Here is a 9,494-nt window from a genome sequence, read left to right as displayed (position 1 = left end):
ACAGTTAATCAGAATTGCTAAACAAAAAAATCGGTTGCCTGTAAAGTCGGTTTTACGGGCGAAGATTTTACGTGTCAACGTCTTTTTCTCGGTAGAATATTTATTGATATGAATATTATTAAATTGCACAATGGGAACAAGGAATTGAATGAAAATAAGAATTGCACAAATTTTAACTATAGAAATATATTTTGTTTACTAAAACATTGTACATGTAAACTTAAACTTAACTAATTTCTATTTGAGTGATTTTGTTGAGGATAGGACGATGATAGGAGAAATAGCATCGCACCAGCGGACCGATCATGTTTGAGTAGGAGAGAGACGCAAGGCATTCGCCGGTCCGGCGGGCCTCTCTCTCGTTCGATGACTCATCGTAACAGACGTGAGCGAGCGTTACACTTTTTCATGAGTGACTCCGAGCCACAACCTAATTTAAGACGTTGTCACGTCAAAAATCCTTTTGAAATTGTTATGATGTTGAAAGAGAATTTCTTCGATTTTAATTCGCTTGTGAAGAAACATGGCCCTTACATTATTAAAAAAATTGATAATGATGGCGAACGGTTTCTGTGGAAACCTGTCCAATGGCTTCAATATGCTCAAAGCGGCGGCCAAATTTCATATTAAAAGAAGAAGATCATTTCAAAACAATAAATTTTGCTCGTAGAGGACGTCCAACTATATTATTTAGTTTACCCAATATTAACAACGAATCAGTACCGATAGCAGCAGAAAAGAAAAAAGACTTATTGTCTTTATTGCCTTTAATAGATTCCATTCATTTTATCAAAACCTGAAAACGAAAAACGATGTCGCCAATGATCCTGACCTGGAAGAATTGGATCCTGACGAAGATACACCAAATAATTCATAATAAATGTTTTTTAAACTGTTAAACTGTTTTTGTTAAATTTAAAATAAAGAGATATCCTTTTTTTATGTTTTAACTCATTAAACCAAGAAATAAAATACACAGATTGGCTTATTTTTATTAATATATTGATGTGAATAACTGGGTAAGTCGACGGTGAATAAATGGTTAAGTCTCATATCTCAGTATCCTAATCACTTAGTAGTTACAGAATGAGACCAATAATACATTTGTATTCTATCTAATTTTTTTGTAAATGTTTTAGCATTCTATCGTATAAAATCGATTTATGACATGTTGTCAAAACTTGTAACTCATCTCCTGAAAACTATGCAAAATTGACTTAACCACTTATTCACTGGAGTGACAGATATATAGACCACTCTTCTTATACATCTCTCCTCCTACACACCCCAGTTTATTGCTACACACTGAAACCTTTATATTAAAAAAAAAGACATGTACAAGTATTGTTTATTTACATTACATTAGTACCAAAAAGCCCGTCTTTATAATCTTCCTCCATCTTTAGTAAGCGATTAGGATATGCCAACCAAAATCGTCCCTTTTTCACAAAACCTACTAGTTCACGTAGCGTCTTATCCAGGTAACCATTATTCAAATATCGGATAAGATTGTTTCGGAAATCAGTATTTTTAATTATTTGATGTAATTTAATTTGAACGTCGTCTGTTAATGCCTCAATTTGCGTTTTCATGCGTAAAAGTCGTTTTTCTCTAAGTTTTTGTTCTGCTTCCAATCTCCTTTGATCTTCATTCTCTCGGTTGGACCGTTGCTCAGTTTCTTCTTTTGATTCTTCGTGATGGTGATGTTTGTTACATGATATGAACAGAGTTCTAGTATCGTTCCAATCGTTCATTTGGAATAGTCTTTTACAACCGCAAGGTTTTTCAGATTCACTTATTGTCTCATAAGACATTATGTCACATAACCAGAGGAATGTAAGAGACGTCTGACAACTAGGAATATCTGAAACAAAATGAAGTTCTTGATTAGGGTATAAGGTAGGTTTAAGGTCGGCCGGAAGACTAAATGGTGGTGGGGGTAATTAGTATGATGTACCAACTTTAAACAATAAACCATTGCAGCCAACTTACAAAACAAAAAAATAAACTATTAGGTGTAAACAGACAAAAATCTTGATTACCCCCACCACTTTCATCATTAACACATTCTGAATAATACCAACAATGTGAGGGGTCAAAATAAGGGCAATTGGATACCGTTTAACAATAAATCTTGGTCTAATTATGAAGAATTTAAGAAATAACAATATCAGTACGACAGAAAACAGGTCCAGTGTGAAATCTGTGAAAAAAAATATATTTGCTTAAAAAAATATATATTACTTAGAGAAAAATATATTTGTTTATTTCCAATACGGAGATGTACAGGGTACAACGCGCAACTCAAATACTGAGCGAATTCAGAGATGAATGTCATGGAATATGAGAGCATTCTACGAATAAGAGTTACACAAAACAGCTATTCCAGACATATATTTGATTGAAAAAGTACTTAGAGGAAAAGCAACAAGATGTATGTTATATGGAACAATAGAACAAATCAAAGTTTTAAATGAAACAAGCAGCCTATGTAATGGAACATGTAAATGAAATACAATTTATTTATGTAAGTTTTCTATTTACTGATGACGCAATTATTATCTTCTCAACAACATAAAACTTTGATTCTTTAGTTTCACTCATCGACAGAAATTTTTATCGATTAATTACACATATGCTACATAAAACATTCACATATATTCTGACAAGACACATTGATACTCGAAATAATTCATAATACTATCAGGCCAATCAAAATTAGATCAAGTATCTGTTATTCATAAGTGTTACCCAACTAATAATACTGCAGCTAATATGCGATGATTGGTATAAAAAACAAAAAAATGTAACGCTTTGCATGTATGCGGATGAAGATATTCAGAGTTCAACCCTGATTATGGACTAAATAGAAAACGTAGGAACGAAGAAACAATACTAAATGGGAGAATAACGAAATAATCTGTCAAACAGACGGTGCAATACTAATATCACAAAATTAAAATGATATACAACATATGCTTCACCAATTTATCATAGCCGATGCAAATTGTCGATAAATAACCTAGTGATGATTAAGCGAATAAAGCAGATAGAACCGTATGCTGCCTAAACGATACAATATAAAGGAGCAAAAATGGAAGAAGAATCTACAAAACAGTCGGCAGACTCATATTGACATACCGCAGAAATATGATGAGAGAGAAAGAGAACATAAAATAAGGATAGAAACAGGAGAGATGAAAAACACTTAGAAAATCAATGATATTACACTTTGGAAGATAGCAGCTAGAAATAGCTAACATCAACGACTAGAAAGGAAAGAGAAGAGTAGAGTGGAGCGATCATATAAACAAAACGACAACAAATAGATATCACATAATAGAAAGATGATTAGTGGAAAGACCACAAAAACTTGGAACGATAATCTTTACTGGAAGCACATTGAAAAAAGAAAAACAGCCAGACATGGCAACATAAAATGATAAGAAGAGGATTTCCAGTAAAATGTGTTAAAAGGCACACGTGATATTAAATGATTACATGTGAGTAAAATAGTACAAAAAAGATAGTTGGGAACTGAGAATAATTGACAAAAATAAACTTTGTTAGAAGGTGAAAGAAAAACGAGGGTGATTAGAAGCAGAGGGCAGCAAAGACACATATAGCGTAACAGAGCGTGGCAGAGGGTAGCAGAGCATAGCAGAGGGTAGCAGAGACACACAGAGGGTAGCAGAGCATAGCAGAGGGTAGCAGAGACACACAGAGGGTAGCAGAGACACACAGAGCGTAACAGAGGGTAGAAGTGGCCACATAGCAGAACGCAGCAGAGGGTAGCAGAGATACACTTAGAAGGTAACTGAGGGTAGCAGAAGCCATATAGCAGAGCATGACAGAGGGTAACAGAGCGTATCAGAGACGCACAGAGCGTAGCAGAGGGTATAAATACAGGAGACGAAAGATAAGAAATCATTTGTTAAGATGTCGTCAAACAGAACAGTTCGAGTAAAAAAACTCGCCACAATTGTGAGAGCAAAGTATAAAGATCTAAAAAGGATGCAAGCTGATTAAAAAGAGCTACTAGAATCGACGTTAAAAAACAGTAACTACCCCTCTTAATGAAATAGTCAACTATGTGAATGAATTGAACACTAATAAAGCAATAGATTTCAACGAAGACGACGCACAAACTACTCAATCAATTCACCACAGTTCCGAAGAACTTCGATGGGCGAATAATGATGATGATGATAACAGCAACCATTATCTTGAAAAATATATCAAAGATCTGAGGAACATCGATCAGCTATACGGCCCGAAATTTAATTGGTCTACCGGTGACTGGAAATTTGGAACTCAACCCATTGAGTTTGGTAAAGATGTTATTCAAATGGGTACGCACAAATTCAAAGCAACACCTGGATTATATGAGCTGGTTTTCTCCAAGAACCCTTTAAAATTCACTCTTGAGGATCAAAAAAATTATAAAACTCTTTTAGATACATCAGATGTCCATAAAGACGGACGAGGTCGACTGCGTCATCAATCTCATAGCGCCAAATATGAGAAAATCATTAAACCAATGTATCTAGGTAAAAGAAAACGAACACCCGAGCCAATACATGACGAAAAGTCTGAGAAAAAATGGTCGCAACCAGATAAGAAACAGCGGTGTAAAAGACCAAAGAAACTAAATGTATTCTCCACAAGAATTGGCGAAACAAGGGCACAAGTAGATGACGTGACAGACAAGCTGTATAAAAGAAGAAGACCAGATAAAATTCATGATGAATATCCCTCAAGAATTAATTAACGAAACAGGAACAATCGAACAATGGATGGTAGATAAGGCCTTAGACGAGATATGCAGGCTCTAGAACGAAGATAATGATCCTAATACATTAGTAGAAGGTCTTAGGATTCACGCGAAGGCTGGTACCTTAAACTGTGAAGAAGCCAAAGAAATAATTGATGAATTACGGTATCTAGATGTTATCGAATAACAATATATATGTATAGATTAATGTATTAATAATGCAATAAACAATATTAACTATATTTGTTTTTATTAAATTTTTCCTATAGTTATAAAACCTCAAAACAGCTATAGTAACATCGGTTCGATGTATACATTAAAGCTATAACGTTGTAATGCAAAAAACGATAAAGAAGAATTCTATAAAGACATTTAGCAAAAAGAGGGTTATGAATTATAAAAATAAACGTGTGCAAAATATTATGAGTAAAGTACCATTTCGCAACATAAATACACAGGAAAACATCATTTCAAAATTCAAAACCAGAACGGTTATCTTTGTAATGGCGAAATATGATATGAATAATATATGATATACATGTACATTCTTAATAAAATAGAAAATTTAATCTGTCTTTTATTTCAACTGTTCTTAGATCTGAATTTCTCTCTCCTTGCTTGAAAGTAAAACGAGAACAAGTCGTGAATATAATACGTAATATGTACTAATTATTCGTTAAAATTGGAATTTATATATAAATAACTTGTTCTTTAATGCTAGAATTCTTGAAATCAGTAAAATCATGCAAAAATTGACATTTTACTTAATCACACTTAATAATAATAAAAAATTAAAAGCATCGAAATAGCGTGCTGAAAGAAGAAACTGAAAATCATATGAAATTTACTTTGCCTTTCCAAAATGTTCACTTTTATGTACCACACTGTATAAATAACGAACAGAAAAACAATGAAATACTGAACTGAAAGAAGAAAATTAGATAAAATATACTACGCAACTCGATAAACATTTCAACCCACCATGCTAACATGAAAACAATAAATTACATGTTGGTCGTAGATAAAATGTAGTATGCAAATCGATATACATTTCAAACCACATTGCCAATCTTAAGACAATAAGTTACATGCTGGTCGTAGATAAAATATAGTACGCAACTCGATACACATTTCAAACAACAGTGCCAATCTTAAGACAATAAGTTACATGTTGACCAACGAACAGAAAAAACACTGAAATACTGAACTAAAAGAAGAAACTGAAAAACACATGAAATTTACTTTGCCTTTCCAAAATGTTCACTTTTATGTACCACACTGTATAAATAACGAACAGAAAAACAATGAAATACTGAACTGAAAGAGGAAGAAATTGAAAAAGCATACGAAATTATTATTTAAATGATTTTTATACCAAAAAGAAAAGCGAAATAAATATTTTAAAAACTTACTTTTGCTTGAGAAGAATCACTAAAACGAGCACAAGTAACTAAGTCGGTAACACACAACCTATTTGTAGACTATTCGATTATGAACTGCTGGGTAAGAGCGCTGATCGCTGATATTTATATCCACCTCCTTCTCCTATGACGCATTACATAATTTAAGTTTTCCACCGAAACAAAATTCCGTTAACAACCTACGCAGATGTTCGATTCGCGGTAAACCATGGTACAATGAATATACAAGGTATGATATTGCGCATGACATTTGACAGCTGGTCCAGGAGTGTGACGTAGTTAAGATCGCCTGAACCACCTCGAACCCATTATTACAGCTTAACGTACACATTAATTTTGAAAGTATGGTTAAAAAGTGATCTAATTTTTTTTTAAATGTTTTGTTTTGGTTATAATTGAATAAAAAATATATTTTCAGTAGCGTAAAACCTTTACTTCTCCTAGAGATTCAGGCGAAATATTTATTTTTGTTTTCATACATATACTAATAATATAAGTACTCTTTTTGTATGCAAATCCCTTGAAATTTAAAAATTTTCTGCAGAGGAAATACTGTGAATAGGTAAATAGTAGTAGATTTGCTTATTCTGATTCACTGTCACTCACTTCCAAGCAGTTTTACTGAAATAAAAACAAAATAGAGTACAATAGAGAAAAATCTGTTTTACAATTCAATATGGTATTTTAGATGAGTTATAATGAAATTTAGTAAAATAAAAAATATACACATTACTATAACCTACCGATTATTATATGCAAAATTTACTTATCAAACAATATAATAATATGAAAATAAGACACAAATTAGTTCAAACGCAAAACACAATAAATATCGACTTCAGACGACTTTACACCGGCAAGACAGAAAGCTTGTACAAAAACAAAAGTTCAACAATATTATCGGTTATTAATGGTGACTATTGCAAATTGTAAGTTATAAGATAATAAATATATTTTAAAGTATCTCAATACTGACTGAGTCATCTATTTTATAATAGAAAAATAATTTAGATATATGCTTATATATGTGTCTTTATACAAATGGTATTTAGTTACTATTTATTTATACTGTATAGTATTTTTTTTGTAAAACTGAAAGTTTTTATTTGCCATTGTATATCTGGTTTTGTACCTTTTTCAAAGTACGCTGTGCAATTGCTTGTTGCAATAGTGACAATGAAGATAAAATCTTTAAGTTTCATACATTTCCTAAAGATAGCGTGACCAGAAAACTGTGGATTATATCTTGTTGTAGATAGGATAATTTTAATTGTAATACTGCAAGAATTTGTTATGTATGTATGTACAGCGTTAAAAGGCCTTTTAGGTCCGTTGCTGGATGGATAATTTCCATCGTTTTCTATTCTTAGCTAACAGCTTCCAATCTCTGATTCCCATCTCTCTGACATCTTCCATCACTGCATCTCTCCATTTCTTTCTTGGTCTTCCTCTCTTTTTTTTGCTCTCAGGTACTCTCCAAGCAATATTCTTGACTAGTCTATTACCTTGCATTCTTTCTAGATGGCCGAGCCATTCTAGTCTACGTTTTTTCACCACATTTGTTATTGTAGGGTTAGCATACAACTGATACACTTCTGCATTAGTTCGTCTTCTCCATTCTCCTTCTACTACTTTTCCACCAAATATTCTGCGAAGTATCTTTCTTTCCCATGCTTCCAATGTGTTCTGTACGGTTTTGTTCATAGTCCATGTCTCGGCAGCGTATAGCATTGTGGGTCTAATTATAGTTTTGTATACTCTTATTTTTGTATTACGAGATATATCTTTGGCCTTAATTATTTTGCTCATGGCTCCAGCACACCTGTTGCTCTTGGTCAGTCTCAGGTTGATTTCAGTTTCTTATTTACATGTCTGATCAATAAGAGTACCTAAGTACATATATTCATCCACCTTCTCGAATTCTACAACTGATCCATTCTCCACCTCCAATTTAAAGGATCCCCTGGAGCTTATTCCTTTTTTGCTCGAGATCTCCATGTACTTCGATTTATTAATATTAACTTTCAGTCCCATTTTAGAGCTTTCCCGAATCAGTCTTTTTGTTATATTTGATAGTTCTTTTCCATTTCTTGCAATGAGAACCACATCATCAGCGTATGCTAAGCATTGGTGCTCCTTGTATAAAATAGTACCGGACCTATTTATCCCACTAATCCTTACAATTTTTTCTAGAACTATATTGAATAGCAATGTAGATACCGGGTCTCCTTGGCGAACACCTTTTTTCACTTCGAATTCTTCTGAGACTGTACCGTTGCATCTCACAGCACAAATGGTTTGTCTAATTGTCATTTTTACCAATCTTATTATTTTTTCTGGCACTTGGAATTCTTTTAGTGTTTCTATTAACTTGTTTCTGTTTATTGTATCGTAGGCAGCTTTGTAATCAATAAAAAGTACTTGTGCTGAAATTCATAGCAATTGGTCACGATTTGTTTTAGCATAAAAATTGGATCGGTTGTTGATCTTCCTTTCCGAAATCCTCCCTGGTATTCTCCTAGATTCTTCTCTATATATATTTCTAATCGTTTTTTAATTAGTATGGCGAGTACTTTATACATTACTTCTAATAAGGATATTCCTCTATAGTTTGTGCATTCAGTTCTATCTCCCTTTTTGTGTATAGGAATTATAATCGACTTATTCCATTCTTGAGGCATTTCTTCGGCATCCCATACTTCTAGTATTAGCTCACCAAGTTTGTTTATTAAGACCTCTCCTCCATATTTTATGTTCTCTGCCACAATGCCGCTCTCCCCAGGACTTTTTTGGTTTTTCATATCTTTTATTATTTCTTCAATTTCTTCTCTTGTGGGCTTTGGTATTTCTTCTATTACTATTTGAGGTCTAGGAACATAACAATTTTCTTCAGTAGTCACTTCGTCATTTAGTATCTCTTCGAAATATTCTTTCCACCTTTCACATATTTGGTCTTCATCCACTATCAGGTTTCCTTGCTTATCTTTTACATTCATCGTTCTTCCCTGGTACCCAGTTTTAATGTATTTTACTTCTTTATAAAAATTTTTTATTTCATTTTTCTTGTAATTTTCTTCAATGCGCTTAATTTTATTCTCCATATACTTTCGTTTCCGCTCCCTTTTTTTCGTTGTACGGCATACCTTTCTAGGTCGTCTTGTTTTTGCGAACGTAAACTTTTTAATCTCAAATCTGATCTTTTTTTTAACTCTGTTCTGCATTCGTCATTGAACCAGTGGTTTTTTCTAAATCTTTTTGCTCTTGGTATGTTCTTCGACGTAGCTTCCTTTATAGTGTTT

At 33.1% G+C, this 9,494-nt stretch overlaps 1 long non-coding RNA gene across 1 annotated transcript; it reads right to left on the bottom strand.

The window, feature by feature from the left end:
- Window positions 1–985: 985 nt before the first annotated feature.
- LOC140439597 (uncharacterized) lies at window positions 986–7,105 on the bottom strand. Its single transcript, XR_011950660.1, has 2 exons — window positions 6,187–7,105; window positions 986–1,864 (listed from the first exon to the last, which is right to left on the bottom strand). It is a non-coding gene; the product is annotated as an uncharacterized lncRNA (long non-coding RNA).
- Window positions 7,106–9,494: the final 2,389 nt, after the last annotated feature.

This window comes from Diabrotica undecimpunctata, chromosome 1, assembly GCF_040954645.1.
Source record: "Diabrotica undecimpunctata isolate CICGRU chromosome 1, icDiaUnde3, whole genome shotgun sequence".
Taxonomy (NCBI): domain Eukaryota; kingdom Metazoa; phylum Arthropoda; class Insecta; order Coleoptera; family Chrysomelidae; genus Diabrotica; species Diabrotica undecimpunctata.
The sequence above is the reverse complement of the archived record's forward strand: the minus strand, read 5'-3'. Positions and strand labels throughout refer to the sequence as shown.